The sequence below is a fragment of the Dromiciops gliroides genome, chromosome 2 (genome assembly GCF_019393635.1).
Source record: "Dromiciops gliroides isolate mDroGli1 chromosome 2, mDroGli1.pri, whole genome shotgun sequence".
Classification (NCBI taxonomy): Eukaryota; Metazoa; Chordata; class Mammalia; order Microbiotheria; family Microbiotheriidae; genus Dromiciops; species Dromiciops gliroides.
Genome location: NC_057862.1, coordinates 394,089,129 through 394,104,771, shown reverse-complemented (window position 1 = coordinate 394,104,771; position 15,643 = coordinate 394,089,129). Strand labels below are relative to the sequence as shown.

General features: G+C 42.0%; 2 pseudogenes; both read right to left on the bottom strand.

Moving 5' to 3' along the window:
- Positions 1-2,823: 2,823 nt before the first annotated feature.
- Positions 2,824-8,005, bottom strand: LOC122738963 (annotated as a pseudogene).
- Positions 8,006-8,865: 860 nt separating this feature from the next.
- On the bottom strand, positions 8,866-9,309 carry LOC122743707 (annotated as a pseudogene).
- Positions 9,310-15,643: the final 6,334 nt, after the last annotated feature.

The window sequence follows — 15,643 nt, the reverse complement described above, 5'->3', positions numbered from 1 at the left end:
TTCACATCATATAGAGTTCAATTAAGGTTATCAGCACATAATCTGCTGCACTTATTAGGCAGTTTGCTAGAGATAGATGTCAGTAGGTAAGTATCAATGTTCAATAAAATTGAGGCAAAGACAAAACACAAGGTATTGGGGAATTCAAAACACAAGCTTTTTGGTGGACTCAAAACAAAATTCCCTGGAAGGTTTCTGACTTTTATGTCAAGCTTCGGGTTATACAATTTCTCATCACATAAACAGAATAGACAGCTAAGTGGCCCAATGGGTAGAGTGCTGGGCCTGGAGTCGGGTAGATCTGAGTTCAGATGTGGCCTCAAGACACTTACTAGCTGTGTAATTTAAGCATGTCACTTAACCCTGTTTGCCTCACTTTCCTCATATGTAAAATCAGCTGGAGAAAGTATCTTTGTCAAGAAAACCCTAAATGGGGTCACAAAGAGTCATACATGAGTAAAATGACTGAAGAACAACAAGTTACATAAAGCTAAATTCAAGCAATATTAATAAATAATATTTTCCCCATACTGACAGTCTCAGGTTCTGTGAATGTTACTCAGCTCTGGTGGCACCGTTACCCTGCTTTGCTTCTGTGGCCCACACCTAAGAAGGCCTGAATCCTGCCTGAGCCTGAGCCCTGTGAATTAGTTAACCCTTGAGACTCAAGAGTACCCATCTCAACTCAGATATGTGGGCAATGCTGTCTGTGTCTACATACCTCTGATGACAATAGATGTGTGAGAGACATATATCAGGCACCAGAACAAGTTTTCAGTGTAATTTTTCCTATATTCATAGCTATATTTATATCTCTCTCTTCACTCATTGCTTTACCCAGACAAAGAACTCAACCGACTTTTTTTTCCTTTGTGTTTTATAATATTAAAGACAACATTGGAATATGGGATCTTCCATCTGGCCCTCTCAAACATCACAGCTAAATTTTGTATACCTCCCTGCCAAGTAACATTTGGCTTAGCCTTTATGAAGCCATCCACTGCCCTCACAGCTATTCCCCTTAGGCAATCTGTCAGTCTCATCACTTGGTCTGGTTGAGGGACCTTCCAATGTGGCAGATACACTCTTGCCTGTGTAACCCAAGTCTGCCATGATTGTTTTTCTTGGGGGACATGGTTCCCATCCAGAGAAAATGCCAAATTTGGACCTAAGGAATTTGTATGAAGGAGTTGGGGCAGAGGAAAGAGGGGACAGTAGTTAGATCTCTACCTCATTGCTAGATGGAGTGAAATTCTTGGGTTTAACTGTGACATTCAATAGGAATATCTCCTCTGATTAGAAGGGTTCTTATTTCTTTAAACAATTCCTTATCTGCAGAGGGTAGACAAGTCTGAAATGGCTAGGAATAACTTCATATTGTTAATTCCTGAGGTAGGTCACAATGGTAAAAACCCTCAGGTAGGATTAGAAAAATGTCCTGGGTTGCCTCATACACCTCAATATCAGTGGCCTTTTTTATTTGTGGGCCCTTCCACACCTTTCATTTTTCTGCCAATATCCTAAAAATGCCTACTTCTGATGTCAGGAGACCTCAATGCTTTTCAATGGCAAAAGCAAGACAGTAACTCTCAATTACCTTAGCTTCCATCTTTCCTAGAGATTGCTCCAAGAGTGCTTGTATTAATACTTAAATATTAATGCAATTAATTAATGTACAGTATTGCAGCAACAATGATCTATTGATTAAGAGGCCATGCTTAAACAACACAATAGTCTAACAAAAGACATGAATTCAAATTATGAAAACAAGACTAATAATTTTTTCATGTATCAACATATAGTAAGTAATTATATATACAGTAGCACTTTGACTTTTAATAGATCATATCAATAAATGCAACAACCATATAATAGTACAATGAAGCAAAACCAGTTTGGGTAAACTTGTTACACCTCTTAAAACCAATAAAGCAAAATTAAAATTACATTTAAAAATTCCAGGATATAACCAAGAAAAAATAACATTGTGGCTCTGAAAAAAAAAAATCTAGTTCCTGTGAAGAGAAAAAATTTTAAATGCAAACAAAAGGTGTTTTCCAGAACAGGAAGACAAAATCGTGCTTCTGAAACAAAACTGAACAGAGAAACAAAATTGCCAGGAATTTTCTTTGTAAGTCAAGCAAGTTACCCAATTCTAATAGTGCAGATCTGAGGCAAAGGCCATTTAAATTCAAAAGGCTAGGTAAGAAATGAGGTGACACAGGATTCACCAGCATGAAAGAATCAGTTTGGGAAAGAAACCTCCCTCCAAAATTTGAGATAAAACTTTGTTAGTGTTCAAACAGTAAACCTAGTTGCGTGTAGAAAGCAATTCTTATTTTAACTCATTCCAGGCTAGCAGAAGTAGAAACAAGCCTAAAACGATTGGCCTTATAGAATTGATGTGCAGGGCTTTTATTGACCATTTCATAAAAGCCTATGGGAATTTGGTCTAAAAAAAAGCCCAATTTAAAATACTGTAGACGGGTCTTAAGAAAACAAGATAGTGAAGGAGCACAGGAACAGAAGGAAATTATCCCAACTTTTAGGGGAAAGTTAGCCCCAACCCTCCCCTCACCCCAATATCTTGCAGAAGTAAGCCACCAGAAACTATATTTCTATGGCCTGAGCTCCCAAAGTGTTGCAAGTCCCCACATGTTGCGAGAGGATGTCATAGTGTAGATGAAAAAGAGTCCCCAAAAGACATCTTTAGCCTCTTTCCCCCACACCCGTTTCCAAGGGAGACTAAATCCTGCCAGGAGGGGAACCGGGAAGTTGGGGCCAGACAGTGTAGCCACTAAACTCTCTTCACAACGAGGATCTTTAAGGGCCGGCCTGTTTGTACTTTTCTTTGTACCTCCAGTCTATCTCCGCAGTGCCGGGCACATAGTAGGCACTTAAATGCTTTTTTACTTGACTTTCAGTTCTTTCTCATCCTTCCCTCAGCCCCTGCCTCACACCCCAATCTGGGGATTCCTCCAAAGCACTGGCACCTAGGGAGGCACCCCCCCCCTTTCCCTATAACCCTTTCCTGGGAAGGGATGAGGGAACAGCCTCCGAGTCCGAGCCTGGACAGCTGGGGACCAAGCACTTGCGAGCAAAGTTGAGCCCAACCTGGACCGGAGCTTTCTCTTTCGCGGGAGACTCGGGCTGGATCCGGCAGCAGGGGAGTCTCCTGAGGTTTCAAAAGCTCTCCAGCCTCCTTGTGCACGAGCTTTCTCTTTAGCTCAAATGCTAAATTAGAGTGGATTGCACTCTCCCCACTTTAGTAATTTAGATAAAAGTAAAATTTTGTCTGAGAGCAGAAGCAATTATACCCCGGGTTTTGTGATTAACTTCATTAAGACTGTTTCACTCTAAAAATGCTCCCCCCCCCACCTGCCCCTCCCCCAAGCTTCGCGGTATACTGTAATCAGAGCCTCGGCTTTCAACTCTGCCACAGCTGCTAATTCCCCCCAAAAAGGGTTTTGACATAAATACTTATTAGGAGGACTATAGTCTTTTGGATGGAGCAGTTTAGCAGAAGAAAAATGTATCTCTATGCATTAGTGTCTGTATCACATTAAAAAGCTGTCACTGGGCCGCCCTAGATACTGAGGAAGATTCCAATTATATACAGCAATGAAATATACATACACGGTGCGGAAGGGTTTATACATTTTTAATTTTTTTTCAAAGGGAAACCGCTCAGAGAAAACTCTAATTAGCGATTTCGTGTCTTTAAGAGGAAAATGATACACAGAATCAAGAAAGATTATTTGGGGTTATTATTGAGCAATTGTGAATATTTCAAGGCCTGTGTTTCTTGTAGCTCAGGCAGGGACTGGTGTTGACTTCTCCTAAGGAACCCAAAGGCCTCTATTCTCTCTCCACGGGAACTCAAGCTTACCCATCCTGCCGGCACCGGAACTTTCAAACCTGGTTAAACAGCAATGGAACAACTCCCCCAAGCCCGCCCCCAGGCAAATCTGCGAAGTGAGAGGTTTGTCTTTGGCACCCTCCCACCCCCTCTTTGTCACCCCTCCTCCCTCTTTACCTCCCTTCCTACTCCCTCTTTCTACTGTTCCTTTCAACAAATGTTTATTAAATAGCTAGTAGTCGCTTACAAAGACAAAAATGAAAAATAGCCACTTACCCTTAAGGAACTTACTGGAGGATCCATCCTAAAAATGTAAATAAAGACAAAACGATAGGAGGAGGGCAGGAGCACTGAGGTCTAGAAGGACTAGAGAAGGCTTTATAGAGGAGGGTATGCCTGATGTGAGCCGGGAGGAGAGTGATCTGAGCCGGGAAGCATCCTTAAGATTCCAAAAGGCATAAGTGAGGAGGGTGTACATACCAAGCATGGTTGGGTAGGGAAAGGCCAGTGAACCAGTTTGGCTGAAAAGCAGGAGACTGTGGAGCCGGGGATGGTGCTCGGAAACTGCTTCCCTAGAGACTGGAGCTTGGGAATCTCAGGAGCTCAGGAGTTTTGGGTTGCAGAAGGCTAAGCCATAAGGTGACTGGAGTCAAAGACCAATATGATGAGCCCCCCCTGAGAGTGGGGAGGCCACCAGACTGACTAAGGAGGAACCAACTGAACCACTTTGGAAAGGGAACAGGGCAAAGCTCCCCAGCTGATGAGTAGTGGGATCTGGCCCTCGAGTGGCAGCTGTAGTTCCAGCCCCTGTGAGATAGGAAGACAGTCTCCAAAAAAAAAATAATAATAATTGTGTTATTGTGTGTGTGTGTGTGTGTGTGTAGATAATTTTTGACAATTTTGTGGATATTGGATTAGAATGGGGAGAGACTAGAAGCAGAGAGGCAAATTAGAAGGCTATTGTAGTAGTCCAGCAAAGAAATGAAAAGGGCCCAAACTAGGGCTGTGGCCATGCCAATGGACAGAAGGGAAGGGATTCGAGAGATTTTCACTGGGGCAGCTAGGTGGTACAGTGGATAAAGCACCAGCCATGGATTCAGGAAGACCTGAGTTCAAATTCAACCTCAGACACCTGACACTTAATAGCTGTGTGACTTTGGGCAAGTTACTTAACCCTCATTTCCCTGCCTCCCCCCCCAAAAGAGTAAGACCTTTTCAGGTACAATCAGCAAGACTTAATAGTTGATTGAACATGGGGGTGATGGAAAGGAAGGAGTCAAGGTTGACTTCAAAGTTTTAAACCTGGGAGACTGGGAGGATGACAGTGCTTTTGATGGAAATTGGGAAATTAGGAGGAAGAGACACTTAAAGAATTGAAGTTTGGAAAGACTGAATTTAAAGAGGATCCCTCCTGAAGACTTTTGATAGAAATGGAAAGAGATTAGGACCAGAGATAGAGATTTTGGAGTCATCTCCATAGGGATGTACCCATGGGATCACCAAGCCAGAGGAGGTCCAGAGAGGAGAGAGAAAAGAGCCTTGAAGGACACAGGTTGAACCATGGTCCTTTCCTGCTTTAACAGTATTTTATATACCATGTTCCAAAATTCTATGCTCTAAAGTTCCCCTCAGCATTAAAATACTCTTAATAGTAAAATCTCATTATTCTATAAAATCTTATTGTGCTCTAAGGCTTGCAAAGCACTTTATTTCATTTTATTTCATTTGATCCTCAAGACAACACTATGAAGTAGGTGCCTTTTTCACCCCCCCCATTTTACAGATGAGGAAACTGAGGCTGTGAGAGATTAAGTGTCAGTGAGTGACTGAAACAGGATAAGAACTCAAGTCCTTTTACTCCAAGTCTGGTACTCTTTCCATTGCACCATCCAACTAGATCTGTACACATAGTAGGTACTTAACAGATTTACTTAAATAACTATTTAATAGATTTTTGTTGAATTGGAATTATTTGGTCTGTAATGTTTATGAATTCCCTATGGGGTTAAGCTAGAGGGTAAATATGCATGCTTTCTGTTGACAAAATAGCCTTCTGAGTGACTCTGAGATGTGAGATTAGGCTGCCTTTTTCCTCTTGCTTGTATACTTCTTGGTCTTGTCGTTTAGGTTTTAGGAATTTCAATCTATCCACTTCAGTTTATTGCTTTCTCACCATAATAAAGGCCATGTTCTCTCAGTGTGGCTCCAACTCCCACTCGCTCAGCTGGCCAGATTCTTGACCTCCCCCTGGCCTTGGAGTCAGAAGACTTTGGTTGAGTGTGTACAAAACTAAGGACTGCTACTAGTCAGTGACCTGGAGCAAATTCCCCCCCTTTTAGAGCCTCACTCAGTTTCCTCATCTGCATGGAGCACCCAGGGCTCCCCTCACTGAAGGGTCCTCAGAAAACTATCCCATGTTTAAGGCACTTCTTGGGTCGGCATCCTCTCAAAACTATACCTTCTGAGTCCCAGCTCATATATTTTAATTTCCTAGGCCAATTAGAGGACCTATTAATTCAATGCAAAATCAAACAGCATTGTGAAAAAAATGATGGGAAAAATTGTACTTCCCTCCCTCCCCATCTTCCAAACACACAGTGCAACACTTTCTATCAAGTTACCATTGTCCAGGTGGGAGAAGGGACAGGGGTGATGGGGAAAATGTACAGAGAAATACACGGATTGGCATCATGGGATTATAGATTTGAAGCTGAAAGTCATCTGCCCAGAGGGTCACACGCTATATTTAGAGTCTGGAGTTTCCTTGTCATCAGCACCATAGCCATCGAGGTAGCTGAGCTGAGGCAGGAGGGCAAACACATTCTCCCGGTAGCTCATCAGCATGGTCACATCGAATTTGCAAAAGTCCAAGCTTTTCAGGTTTGGCAGCTCCTTCAGGGGCTCCAGTGTGTTGATGTCTTTGATTTTGTTCCCACTGAGGTTTAACTGGATCAGGCTGGGTGTTTGTTCTGCTAGGACCCCCAGGCCTCCTGGGCTCCAACTTTCACAGTCGGGGAAGCTTGGGTAGGTTGGCCAAAGACACAAGGTTGATGTCTACCTTGCTGAGATACTCAAGGTTTTCAGATTCTGAAGACAATACCCCAGTCTTCCCATCATGTGAGAAGCAGTTATTCAAGACTAGATCCTTGATCAGCTGCAAGTGACTCTAACAAATCTGAGCTAAGAAAGCCTCCCCTCCTTCTGGCCTGCTGGGGCAAGGAACTGACCCCATACCCCACTGCTGGCCCAGGGGGCTCTCTGGACATTTTCATTTAAAAAAATTTTTTTTTTAATTTTGTGGGACAATGAGGGTTAAGTGACTTGCCCAGGGTCATACAGCTAGTAAGTGTCAAGTGTTTGCTGGATTTGAACTCGAGGTCATCTAGTCTACTGCTCTCATTTTATGGGTGAGGAAACTGAGGTTCAGAGAAGTTGCCTGGCTATTGTATCAAGTGGCAGAGCTAAAATTTGAACTCAGGTCCTCTGAAGAGGTGTATGTGTAGGGGCTATGTGTGGCTTGGGCAGCTCATACTAGATGCTGCTCTCTGGGCATGACATGGAACCTGTTCCCTTGATGTCAATGTAAATGACTGGGAATAAATGGAGACTTCACCTAGTTCTATCCTGTGTTTCCATAAAGACCCAGATGGGGAAGGAACCCTGGGAAAGGGGTTATCTGGCAATATAATGGAAAAGTTGCATGTTTAAATATTATCTCAGGCTATATTGTGAAGGGGTTTCATAAGATCATAGGCTTAGAATTGGAAGGGTCCTTAGAGACCACTAAATTCAACCCCCTCATTTTACAGATGAGGAAACAGAGGCCCACAGAGGTAACATGACTTCCCACAGGGCTAGAATGAACCTAAGGCTGGATTCAAAAGCATTTCTTCCTGTCCACTCTGTATTCCCATTCAGGTATGCATGTAAAGTGCTTTTCAAACTGTAAAGCCTGACATAAATGTCAGTTATTATTATCATTATGATTATTCAGGTGAGCCGGCATTGTGATAGAGCAGCCAAGAAAACTGATCTAATCAAAGCTGGCATTAAGAGAGGTACAGTGTCTAGGCCTAGGGAGGCCTGGATTGTCCTGGCCAGGCAGCATCTGGAATATCTGGGTCCACCATTAGGAAGGACATTCATTAACAAGTAGTGTCCAGATTGGGGGGACAGTAAAGGTCCTTGACTCTATGCCATGGGAGGTTTGGTTTTAAGAAGTGGGATTTTTTTTTAAATTTCCACATTAGTCATGTTGTGAAAGAAGAGAATAAAAGGGAAAAACCATAAGAAAAAAAAACAAACAAAAACCTAAAAGTGAAAATAGTATGCTTTGATCTGCATTCAGACTCCATAGTTCTTTTTCTGGATATGGAGAGCATTTTCCATCATGAGTCTTTTGGGATCATCCTGGATCATTGCATTGCTGAGAAGAGCCAAGTCTATCACAGCTGATCATCACACAGTGTTGCTATTACTGTGTACAATGTTCTCCTGGTTTTGCTTACTTCACTCAGCATCAGCCCACTTAGGTAGGTCTTTCTGAAATCTGCCAGCTCATAATTTCTTATAGAACAATAGTATTCCATCACGTTCATATACCACAACTTGTTTAGCCAGTCCCTAATTGGTGAGCATCCCCTCAATTTCCAATATGCTTTGCTACCAAAAAAAGAGCAGCTATAAATATTTTTGTACATGTGGGTCCTTTCCCCTTTTTTTCTGATCTCCTTGGGATACAGACATAATGGTGGAATTGCTGTATCAAAGGGTATGCACAGTCTTTTTTTTTTTTTGATAGAAATTATTTATTAATAGACAAGGTGGGGGGCGGCTAGGTGGCGCAGTGGATAAAGCACCGGCCCTGGATTCAGGAATACCTGAGTTCAAATCCGACCTCAGACACTTGACTAGCTGTGTGACCTTGGGCAAGTCACTCAACCCCCATTGCCCCCCCCAAAAAAAAAGAGAGAAAAAAAAATAGACAAGGCAGCCAGTGAAGATGTTTACTTCTTCTTGGACACACCCACAATGCAACCCCTGTGGTCTGTAGTCTTGGTGTGCTGGCCCGGGACTCAGAGACCCCAGAAGTGCTGAAGCCCACAATGTGCCCTAATCTTATTCAGTCACTCCAGAGCCTCACGAAGCTTATTGTCCAGACCATTGGCCAGAACCTGGCTATATTTTCTATCCTTTACATCCTTCTGCCTGTTAAGGAACCAGTCTGGAATCTTGTATAGTCGAGGATTCTGCATGGTGGTGATCACATGCTCCACCTCATCTTCAGTGAGTTCACCAGCCCTCTTGGTGAGGTCAATGTCTGCTTTTCTCAGTACTACGTGGGCACATCTTCGACCCACACCCTTGATGGCTGTGATGGCCAAAGCTATTTTCCACTGTCCATCCACTCTCAAAATGTGCTGGAACTTCTCAGGGATTACAAGAGGCATGGCTGCAACAGCAGTGTGAGAGCCTTCTCTGGTGGGTATGCACAGTCTTATAGCCCTCTGGGCATTGTTCAGTTTGCTCTCCAGAATGGGTGGATCGGTTCACAATTCCATCAACTATGTATTAGTGAGCAACTGGGAATGTTTAGCCTGGAGAAGAGATCTGGGCTTATTGATAGTGGTCTTCAGGGGTTGAAGGGCTGTCACAAAGAGGAAGGGTTAGACTTCTACTTGTATGTAACAAAAGGGCAGAATGTGGCAATTATGTGGAAACTGCCAAGAGGCAAATTTAGACTTAGTGTAAGGAACATCTTCCTAACAATTTTTGCTGTTGTTCAGTCATTTTTAATCATCCACAGCTCTTTGTGACCCGATTTGGGGTTTTCTTGGCAAAGATACGGAAGTAGTTTGCCATTTCTTTCTCCAGCTCATTTTATAGATGAAGAAACTGAGGCAAACAGGGATAAGTGACTTACCTAGGGTCTTACAGCCAGTAAGTGTCTGAGGCCAGATTTGAACTCAAGAAAGTGAGTCTTCCTGACTCCAGGCCTGACACTCTATCCACTGTGATCACCTAGATACCGCCTAACAATTACAGCTATTTAAAAGTAGAATAGGCTCCCTTGGGAGCTGGTATGTTTCCTCTCATGGGAGGTCTTGGAGCAAAAGATGGATGACTACTTGTTGACTATATCTTAGCATGGAATTCTTGTTCAGGTCCCTGTTAGATCAAATGGCCTCAGAGACTTCCTTCTAACTCTGATTCTATGAGGTTAGGAAACATGGCTCCCTATTGCTTATAGCATAAAATGTAAACTCAGCCTGACACTCAAGGCTCTAAGGCCCCCAGGCCACATGCAGCATATAACATTCCTGAACACAGCCCAAACCAGATGACAACATAATGGGGAAATAGTTAACAAAAAAAATATTAAGAGAAATGGTTATTTCTCTCTTGTATTTAATAACAAATTGTTGAATTAGGAACAGGGTTTTTCCCCTTTTCTACTTCTCCATCCAGAAATCAACTAGTGTGGGAAATATTAGGCAAAGACTTACCCAGGCTAAGATCTAATCAAAGACAATAAGAGAAATTCCAAGTTTAGGCAAAGGGATGGATCCCTACTCACTGTGTTTACTCAGACAAGTCTGGGGAAATGTGAATTCTTCCCTTTTGTCAGACAGGTGATATGGAAATTGATGTTTCTTTGACCAACACTTGGATGATCCAAGCCACATACCCCCAAGACCCTCATTAGAATGAGTCCACATATCATTATAATATTCATTTTCTCATTAATTGTTAAGTAATTGGTTGATTACCACCCTCAGGAACACCTACTTTTCCAAGAACATGTGAGTTGTGAGCCTGCCACCATGACGGTTTTGGAATTAGAGAGTGCCACTGAACTATTTTATGAATAATATGCTAGCATTATTAATAAAATGATAAATTACCCAGAAACTATGTCTCTCTAACATTTTAAATATCACAATATAATAAATCTAGATATTATTACATTTTAAAACTAATATGCAACCCAAGGGGATTCTCATGTATGGTTTAGTGGCCCCATTTTTATTGGACTTTGGAACCACTGATCTAAACTAACCAGACCATCTGGCTCCATCATACCTTACCCCACCTTATCTCCCATGGTTCTCCAATGTAAAACCTCCCCCACCACCACCACACATACACACCTTGTCCTTCCCTAACTCTGCCCTTTTGCTCATGATTTCCACCCTGCCTACAATACCCTTTCTCTTGTTCTACATGTGTCCAACTCTTCCCTGATCTCTAAAGTCCAGGTTAAAACCACCACTATGTAGCCTTCCCAGACTTCCTCAATCCCTTTTGTCTCTGAACTGCCTTGTCTTAATGTTGTGGGGGATATGGGGAAAATGAAACATTAATACACTCTTGGTAAAGTTGTAAATTGATTGAAACATTCTGTAGAGAAGTTTGAAACTATGGCCAAAGGGCTATAAAACCATGCATACTCTTCAACCTAACAATACCACTACTAGGTTGGTATACCTAAAGAGATTTTTTTAAAAGTTGAATTTGAAATTGGGGTGATGCCCATCAATTGGGAAATAGCTGAACAAATTGTGGAATAAGATTAGGATGGAACACTATTGTGCTGTAAGAAATGATGAGCAGGGTGCTATCAGAAGGGCTTATGAAAAATGCAATCCATCTACAGAGAAAGAACTAATGGTATCTGAATACAGATTGAAGTATAATTATTTTGTTAGTTCCTCTTTCTAAAGGTTTTCTGTCTGTTTTCTTTCACAACCTGACTAATGTGGAAATGTTTTGCATGACTGCACTTGTATAACTTATATTGAATTGCATTCTTAAGGGAGGGGAGTTGGGGAGGGAGGGAAGAAGAGAATTTGGAACACAAAGTTTTAAAAATTGATGTGAAAGGGACAGCTAGGTGGCACAGTGGATAAAGCACTGGCCCTGGATTCAGGAGGATCTGAGTTCTAATCCAGCCTCAGACACTTGACACTTACTAACTGTGTGACCCTACTTAACCCTCATTGCCTCACCAAAAAAAAATCAATGTGAAAATTTGTTTAACCATGTAACTTAGGGAGAATCCTAAATAAACAAACAAACAAACAAATAAATAAAAGAATGAATAGATAGATATAGATAAATAGATTAATAAATAGATATAGATGGATAGAGATAGATAAGATAGAAAGATATAGATGGATTGAGATAGACAGATAGATAGATAGATAGATAGATAGATAGATAGATAGATAGATAGATAGATAGATAGATAGATAGAGATGAACTGCCTTATCTTTCCTGTAATGCTCCCTGGAACCTCAGCTCTTACCTCGCTATGTCTTCTCTTCCCAGAGAGATGAAGTCCTGAAGAATAGGAAAATAAGGCTAAGCACTTAGTCTAGAATGAATGGGTTGAGAAGTGAGGAGAGGAAACCCTGGCCCTGAAAGCTTCATTCTCTTACCTTCTTTTCTGTCTGAATAATCCCAAACTGCCACAGGGAGGGAGAGACTGATTCCAGGCAGGCTGAAGCTAGGGGCCTCCAGCTTCACTTCCCATGTCCTGCCATCCAAAGGCTCACCAGGGGCCTTCCGGAGCCTCCAGGACTCTCTCCCCTAATCTGCCCCCTCCCATTCCGCACCGGGCTAGGGCTCCTGATTGCCCATCCTGAGACTTCTAACCTTCCTTCCTGCCTTTCCTGAGGCTCCTCTCTGGCACTGCTCCAGGATGGTTTAATCAAAATAAATCCTGAGAATGCACATGTATTATTTATTCCGGCAAAGGTTAAATAATTTGATGAATTTCTCAGGACGCTCCCTGAATGCTGATGGCCTCTCTGCTGAGACCCGCTCCCACTCCCTTTGACACCCGGGCCTCAGGCCAGAGTCCTGGCCTCACAGCTGGCCTTGCTAAGAAAAAGTGGGCACTGCCAGCTGCAGAGGCTCAGGCTCAGGGGAGGACATAGATTTTCCTTGTTGCTTGCTGGAGATGACAGCACTTGGTCCCCTCAGGCCTTTCCAAAGTGATGCATGACTGGGAGCTGATATTCCTCTTCAGATTCCATAAATGGCCATGAACGAGCCTATTGATTCACAAGCTAGAATGATAGAATTACATTTAATACAGGATTAATTTGTTTATAGTGACCCCCAGACTGATTACTCGCTGATCCATTATGAATCATGTAATGGATGGTGTAATTATAATGTGTAAATGGACATTCAATGTGCTTCCTTGAATGCATGCATCATCTCCATATGTACTAGAGTCTCAGAGTTACTGGGAAGGTATAAACAAAGGTGGAGAGTTAAACCCTGGACTGGATTTAGAGAAAGGACTGGACAACGAGGGCACTTCTATCTTTTCTGAGGCCTGTTTGTAATTCTTATCTCTCCTACCTGTTCAGTGAGGGCAGGGACTAGAAATGTAACTAGCATAGGGCTACTGATGCTTTGCCTCATAGCAATGACATGGGGAGGGCACTTGCTTCCAAGGAAAATATCTCACACACACACACACACACACACACACACACACACACACACACACACACACACATACACACACACACTGCCTGAGAGAAACAATCCTGACCTGATAGCTTCTGACAGTCTATGCTGTCACCCCAATTCCCCATACCTGTGGTGCCCCTCTGCTGTCTTTCCTCTCTTCCCACCTCCCCCACTCCACACACCCTCCTATCCCAAAGTCTGCACTTCTTGCTGCTAGGCCAATTTCTCTAATAGCCATCCTGTTTTTTAAGCAAAACCTTCCTTTGGGTAGAAGGAGACCTCAGAGACCATCTGTAGGTAGTCCAACCTATACCTCAGCAGAAATTCCTTCTAAAACATTCCTGTCAAGGAATTATTCTATCTCCACATATGGGAAGCTCACTCTCCCAAAGCAGTCCATTTCACTTTTGGACAGCTCCAATTGGTATAAGATTCTTCCTTATATTGAAGAAATGTGGCCCTGCTGGCACCAACCCTTACTTTCTAGCTCCACTTCATGTGATGTCTTCTTCCATGAGAAATATAAACTCCTTAAGGGGAGGAACTGTCTTTTGTTTCTTTGTATTTTTATCCCCAGTTCTTAGCACACTGGCTGGCATTTAATAAATTATCTATCTAATTTGTCTTTATCCACCTGTCTGTCTATCTATCTATCTATCATCCATCCATCCATCCATCTATCCATCCATTCATCCACCTAATGTCTATCAATCTATCTCTAATCTGTCTTGAAATGATCTGTCTCTAACCTATCTCTAATCTATCTGTCTTCAATCTATCTCTTACCTATCTACTAATCTATTATATGTCTATCCATCAATCTATTGCTAATCATTCTCTAATCTATCTCTTAACCATCCATCTATCTATCTATCTATCTATCTATCTATCTATCTATCTATCTATCTATCTATCTATCTATCTATCTATCTATCTATCTATCTATCTATCTATCTAATCTATCTACAACTTTAGCTACTGCTTTGAAGGCCAGTCAGAACAAATCTAATATGTGATAACCCTTCAAATACTTGAAAATAGTTATCATCCTGGCTCTTGCTGACTATTAGGTGCAGTGAGTATAGCACTGGGCCTCCAGTCAGGATGACCTGAGTTCAAATCCACCTCCCGACACTTACTAACCATGTGATCCTGAACAATTCACTCAACAATCTCTGCCTTAGTTTTCTCATCTGTAAAATGGGGATAATATTAGCACCTACCTTCCAAGGTTGTTATGAGAATAAAATGAGATAATATTTCTAAAGTTCTTGGCAAACCTTAATATAAATACTAGTTGTTGTTATTATTAATTACTAGCTGTGTGAACCTAGGGAAGTAACTCCATACCTCTGAGCTTGTTTTTCCATCAGTAAAATAAGGCAATGTGATATAGTAGAAAGAACAGGGGATTAGGAATCAGAGTTGTGATCATATCCCAGCTCTGACTCTTACCAGTTGTGTGACCTTGGGCAATTCTACCCTAAATTGTTTTTGCCTTGTATGAAAATATTCCTGATTATGATTCTTCAAGGGAGGGAGTATGGTAAAAAGCACTCTAGACCTAACACCAGGAGACTTGGTTTCAAGTTAGCCTCTCTGAGCCTCAATTTGCTTGCCTATATGTGGGTATGATGATCATTTTTGGTCATGACTTGTGACTACTAATGCATGTAAGCATCTGCTCTACAACTTTATAGTCTCAGAAAGTTGCCTTCTTTCTTGAAGCTGGAAGCCAAAAGATGAGGATCTCTCTTATCTCAAGTTCTGGCCAACTTCTCCCCTCATGAAGACAGGAACATGAAGACAGGAGCCAATGAGGAGAGACTTTGAGTTTTGGGTTACGTGTGTTTGATGAATGACTGAATGATAAATTAAGGTTCTTGATCCTCAGTGCCCTTCTTTTCCAATTCTGGATCTGATGCAGTAGAACAAATGAACTTGAGGGAAGGGTATTATCCAGTATCTTCTCCAAGTCCTTTCTCCACTACAATTTTATTATAATCTCATTGCACATTTATAGGGTATATAAAACTGATATAATCTCCATTTAACATATGGGTAAACTGAGACACAGAAAGGTGAAATGATTCAACTTGCTCAAGGTCATACAAGTTAGTGGCAGAGCCTGGATGAGAACAAAGGTCTTCTCATTCCCATCCAGGTCCTCTAGCATAGTCCTCAAAACTTGGCCTTTTAAACCTCCCACTGCATCCTGGGCCATTGTTACTTGTTCTGACTTTTGTCTTATCACTGTCAATGACTCTTGAGGAGAGAGTGAGGCTGATGACTGTA